Below are 6,783 nucleotides of genomic sequence, written 5' to 3'. Positions count from 1 at the left end.
CCAGACTTGTGGAGGTCTACAATTTTGGCTGATATCTTTTGATTTTCCCATGATGTCAAGCAAAGAAGCACTGAGTTTGAAGGTAGGCCTTGAAATACATCCACAGGTACACCTCCAATTGACTCAAATTATGTCAATTAGCCTATCATAAGCTTTTAAAGCCATGACATAATTTTCTGGAATTTTCCAAGCTGTTTAAAGGCACAGTCAACTTAGTGTATGTAAACTTCTGACCCACTGGAATTGTCATACAGTGAATTTTAAGTGAAATAATCTGTCTGTAAACAATTTTTGGAAATATAACTTGTGTCATGCACAAAGTAGATGTCCTAACCGACTTGCCAAAACTATAGTTTGTTCACAAGACATTTGTGGAGTGGTTGAAAAACAAGTTAATGACTCCAACCTAAGTGTATGTAAACTTCCGACTTCAACTGTATCTAGCTGAAAATATGGACTCAATAATAAAAAAAATAAAAGTTTGTGATAAAAGCACCAGATTTGGCACAGAGATAGAAAATATATGGAGCCACCAGTCCACATATCACCTATAACACCCATATCAGTACCCATTAGGACATACCGGTATGTCAGATTAGCTCAATCGCCTTTGAAATGGATCAAAATAACTTGACTATAAATGTGTGAAAATGTTAAAATATATGCTTATTTTGGGGATTTTAAACCATTTACTAAGATTGAAAGAAAAAGTGTTACTGTTTGACAGAAGGTGTAATTTTGCCATCATTTCCAATTTGAGGTAAAAACATTACCCCTGTCGGTGCTTTTAGGAGTTGAAATATGTTGGTGCTTTTCAGATTAAAACTGTTATATTTGCTTGTTTCATTAGTCATAAAGCAGAAAGTATTTAATAAGACACTCCTAAGGAGTCTACAGAATTAGTCTGGTTTTCTGAGGGGAATCTAGTGGCTCTCAGCTTGATTTTACCCCTGAGACTGCAGGCCAGACTGTCTTTTTAGTTTAATTTACATGGATTATCAAGCTAGTTAACTAACTAGATATAGGCTATAGCTAGGTAGCTTTTGATGCTTATGACATTGTTACATTTATCAGGGACTTTTTTTATTAACTAATACTCATTTTCATTCTGATTTACCTCACTAACCAGCTCAGCAAGCAATCTTGAAGCTAGCTAACTGACTGTAGACTATCACAGGCTCGCTAGGTTGCTAGCTACTGGGAATAATTTTTGAAATGTTGTTAAATTATAGGCCACACATTTCGGGAAACATTGTTAACATAGAGCATTTCATCAGATATCTTCTCTATTCTACCAATATTTGGGGATATGGCATTTCTTCTTCCTCTTACCAGCTGCTGGCTTGCACCCTGAGAAGCTTGCCCGGTTTTATTTGGGGTTATTTGAATTTAGTGACGTGAGGAAAGAGGAGGGATCAGGGGAAATGGTGGTTGCTAGGGCTGCCTGATCTTGTAACAGAGGCTCGTGGAAATTTCACCTCAATCTCACCTGTAAACCATGCCCACGTTCAAATAGAATAAAATTGTATTTGTCACATGCATACAACAGGTAGACCTTACAGTGAAATGCTTACTTACATGCCCTTAACCAAAAATGCAGTTTTAAGAAAAATACGTGTCAAGTAAAAATAGAAAAGTAAAGAATAAGAAATGAAAGTAACAAAAAGTTCAAGAGCAGCATTAAAATAACAATAACGAGGCTATATACAGGAGGTACCGGTACAGAGTCAATGTGCGTCGTTCTCATCGTTCTCATTTACTTACAGCAACAACCTGGGGAAGAGCAACATGGGAGAGACGAGTCATGAAGGACCCCGCCATGTTGTCAGGTGAGTGATTAGTAAAGATGGTTCTTAGCCTATTACTTGCCTCCCTGACATCAGACCAGCTGTGGTACTTCTTCTTAGCTCTGCCTTCCCTTGCCCCTCTTAAACAGATTAGGAGGTCTGCTAAACTCACAGTGCCGTACTTATTTAGAAATGTCTGAAAAGGGCAAATTGAGGAAGACTAATGACCGATGCAGTGTCACCAGCGCACTCCTAAGTCTTTTATCATTCTACAGAGTGGCTCGTCCTCTGTGTAACCCTCATTATATTTGAGCTAATGTTGGGGATGAGTATGGACTAGTGATAAAGCACCATCCCACTTCTTCTATTACACAGAAAGAGGAACAGACTCAGTGTAATTGCTCTGGAACAAAATATAAATATAATGGACAGAAAATGACTTATATTTTATCAAGGTAAATCACCATGGCTTCGTATTGGATAGTTTGGGAGGGGGCTATACTTGTTGGCCACAAGGTGGAAGTCACACCATTCATAACTTTTCAACTGTCTATATGTTCATTGTTTGTAGTCTTCATAATATGATGGATATGTCCATACTGCTGATTAGCTCTTTTCATATAGCCAGTAAATTATGTTTGATTGCACAGTAGAAGAGACACTTGTCAGTAAGACCAATTCCTCTTTCAGCAATTCTCTCTCTGTAGATGACTGATGGTGTATCCCCAAATATTCTATACAAACAAATCCCATATTATGTGAACATCAAGACCTGGATCCATATTGTGAGATGGGATAGACTAGAGGAGATATGGGGAAAATGGCGGTGGCAGAGGTATAAGTACGTGAGGATATATATTGTGACATCCACCTTGCTTGAGAGTGCCGTTGTACAGTAGTTCCCTATATGGCTGGTTAAACAGACCCAGATTGTCCAGGAGTAAGCTTAATCTGGGTCCAGGAAACCAGTGCCTTATCATTGCTCTCCTTATTGTTCACTAGCAGCCATGGTGTGTAGCTATCAGGGAGAGGGGATTGGGGACTGTGAAGTTCTCCATTGCATCTCACAGTAGATGACCCATAGAGAGAAGTTGCCTTAATGATCAGTGAAATTGTCTGTATTAATGGTGGAACGGGGCTGTGGGGAGTATACTGCACTGGGAAATGTTAAATAGGCTGTTTAATGATTCCAATTCAACAGCATCTCAGTATCTGGCCTCACCATTCATCAACCCTGTAGGTCTAGAGAACAGTGCATACAGAGCTCAAAATATATATTTTCTTCTGCTTCACTTTGCAAATCGTAAGTTTTAATATACATTTTTTACCATCATCAGCTGCTTGAGGTTCATGAACCTGTATTGTTTATTGACACACCTGAAATGAACTACTCCCACATCCTCTACATATAAAACACTGATGGAAAGTTAGTACAAGGAGAGCCTGAAGGAGAGTGGAAAAAGTAAGGAAAAGGCAACCACAAGATCACACATCACGGTCAGCGTTGCTTGGTTTAACTAACTTGTAGAGCCATGTGAATAGTATGAATAACTTGTAGGTCTGAATAGTTTAATTAACTTGTACAGTATATGTAAATAGGGTCAAATGTGATCCTGAAAGCATAATTTCTAATCATACTCGGCCCTGACAACCTACTTAATATCAGTCATCAGGGATGGGATGTTGTCGAAGAAAACAATTTACTGATGACAATTCATTTGACCCTCGGTGTCAGAGGGCTTTGTGATGGAAGGGACTCAGCATGGGAGCTGAGAGAGGATTGCTGCCTCATTACTTCTGCTTGATTGCAGGGGATTGAGAATGAGAACAATGGCAGGAGGCAAAGGTAAACTATCCTATCCTACTATCCACATTAATCTGCATGACGTGTGTGCAATGATTGCATCAGGAATTCAGCCTGCTTTGTTTTGATGGAGCTATAAAGTAGGGAATGATCCAGAGAGAACGCAGTGAACTGAGGGGTGAATTGTTGGAAGTCCCCTAAACAATATGAGCAACGAGTAGAATACTAATGGGTTTGGAAAGAAAGAGATCAGATGAGATGTGGCCAAAACTAATGATTGTGATTCTGATCTGTTATTTGTAAAAATTGAGGAACTAGCATACTGTCTGTGCCTATAAGTTATTACGAAAGATCCAGGGAATGAGATGATCTGTAACATTCTATGATACATTTACATTCACATGTATACATCCGTCCTTTTTAAAACACATACAACTGTGATATTCTGATTCCCTCTCTGTGACTGGCCAAGCGTATATACAGTACCAGTCAAAAGTTTGGACACACCTACTCATTCAAGGGTTTTTCTTTATTTTTACTATTTCCCAAATTGTAAAATAATAGTGAAGACATCAAAACTATGAAACAACACATATGGAATCATGTAGTACCCAATAAAGTGTTAAACAAATCAAAATATATTTTTTATTTGAGATTCTTCAACGTAGCCACCCTTTGCCTTGATGAACGCTTTGCACACTCTCAACCAGCTTCATGAGGTAGTCACCTGGAATGCATTTAAGTTAACAGGTGAGCCCTGTTAAAAGTTTATTTGGAATTTCTACCTTCTGAATGTTTTTGAGACAATCAGTTGTGTGGTAACAAGGTAGGGGTGGTATATAGAAGATAGCCCTATTTGGTATAAGACCAAGTCCATATTATGTCAAGAACAGCTCAAATAGGCAAAGAGAAACGACAGTCATCATTACTTTAAGACAAGAAGGTCAGTCAATCCGGAAAATTTCAAGAACTTTAAAAGTTTCTTTAAGTGCAGTTGCAAAAACCATCAAGCGCTATGATGAAACTGGCTCCCATGAAGACCGCCACAGGAAAGGAAGACCCAGAGTTACCTCTGCTGCAGAGGATAAGTTCATTAGAGTTAACTGCACCTCAGATTGCAGCCCAAATAAATGCTTCACAGAGTTCAAGTAACAGACACATCTCAACATCAACTGTTCAGAGGAGACAGCGTGAATCAGGCCTTCATGGTCGAATTGCTGCAAAGAAACCACTACCAAAGGACACCAATAACAAGAGACTTGCTTGGGCCAAGAAACACGAGTAATGGACATTAGACCGGTGGAAATCTGTCCAAATTTGAGACATTTGGTTCTAGCCGGCAGTGTCTTTGTGAGACGCAGAGTAGGTGAACGAATGATCTCCACATGTGTGGTTCCCACCGTGAAGCTTGGAGGAGGAGGTGTGGTGGTGCTTTGCTGGTGACACTGCCTGTGATTTATTTAGAATTCAAGGCGCACTTATCCAGCATAGCTACCACAGCATTCTGCAGCGATATGCCATCCCTTCTGGTTTGCCCTTAGAGGGACTATAATTAGTTTTTCAACTGGATAATGACCCAAAACACACCTCCTGGCTGTCTAAGGACTATTTTACCAAGAAGGAGAGTGATGAGGTGCTGCATCAGATTACCTGGCCTCCACAGTCACCCGACCTCAACCCATTTGAGATGGTTTGGGATGTGCAAAGTGTGCAAAGCTGTCATTAAGGCAAAGGGTGGCTTTGAAGAGTCTTTAACACTTATTTTGGTTACTACATGATTCCACATGTGTTATTTCATAGTTTTCACTATTATTCTACAATGTAGAAAATAGTTTTAAAAAATGAAGAAAAACCCTTGAATATGGAGGTGTGTCAAAACTTTTGATTGATACTGTTTATATATGCTTTGAGGTGCAGACAGTGCCAGTAGAACCCTTGGGGATAGAGATGGGGCTTTGGCCTGATACAAGATCACTTTTGATCTCCACGCTAATAAGCAGTATATTCCATTTCCATTTGCTTTACTGTTGTTTGTTCGTTTGCACACAGGTATAGAGACAGACTGAGACAAACCAGGGATATTTACATATGAATTTGTGGACTCTTCCCGGAAACGTATGTGGCAATTATATTTGGACAGACCATGCATAATATAACGAAAGCATTCAATAAAGTTCTAAAAAAAATGTGAACACCAAGGAAATGTCATCTGTTTTAGTCTCACAGGATTTAGATCAAAGAATGTAAACTATAGAGAACCTCCTCTGGTTTGTGCTTTACTGTCCAAAATTATTTAGAGGTTGCTATTGTTGTTGTGTTTATGTCAATTTAAAAGTTGTTATAGTGTGGCATTTTCTCAATATTGCATGGAGATTAACATAGAGATTCCGTTATAAGGGCTGCCTGCTATAAAGGTATTCATATATGGACAGCTGCACTCTGCTCCCTGTCAATCAAACCTAGCCATGGGCAATGATGAAGTCCGTCTGAACAGTGCATGTCATTACTTCTTAAGTGCAACCTCTCAACTGACAGTATATTCAGCTTTATTTTTACAGACATCATAGTCTATATTTACTAATTTAGTGGAAATATCCTATTAGCCACATGGGCACACACACACACACACACACACACACACACACACACGCGCACGCACGCACGCACACACACGCACACGCACACGCACACACAGAGTGATTCGTTATTAGTTTGTCTGTGCCGTTGAACAACGGTTACTACTGTATGCCTCATTTGACCTGGAAAAACACTCATTAAGAAAAAGTGACCGATTGACTTACAACAACAAATAAAAAGTTAAAAAGCAATGGTATTGAGGGAGGCGAATGTTTATAAAAAAAGAACCCTAAATTAAATACTTGTGGTGCGTGCCAATTAGTGTTGAAGATATTGTCTCTTGACTGATGCGTTGCTGCTGTTGATACAGCATATCTAGGATCAAAGCTGGAGTTGAAGGATCACTTTTGGAGATTGTTTTGATTTCAAGACTTCAAGATTTTTGGAAGAAAGTATATATTTAAAGTTAGATGGGAAGAGAAAAACTAATGCTGTATTGAAAATCAGGAGATGAATACTTCAAACATGCTGGTACTTACTCTTTCCCGATTTAAAGATGACATTGTCTAGATATGAACCAACAATTGTCAATTTCAATTGGTACTGAGCATTCAT

Source organism: Oncorhynchus keta, chromosome 34 (assembly GCF_023373465.1).
Source record: "Oncorhynchus keta strain PuntledgeMale-10-30-2019 chromosome 34, Oket_V2, whole genome shotgun sequence".
NCBI classification, from domain to species: domain Eukaryota; kingdom Metazoa; phylum Chordata; class Actinopteri; order Salmoniformes; family Salmonidae; genus Oncorhynchus; species Oncorhynchus keta.
Note: the sequence above shows the minus strand (reverse complement) of the source record.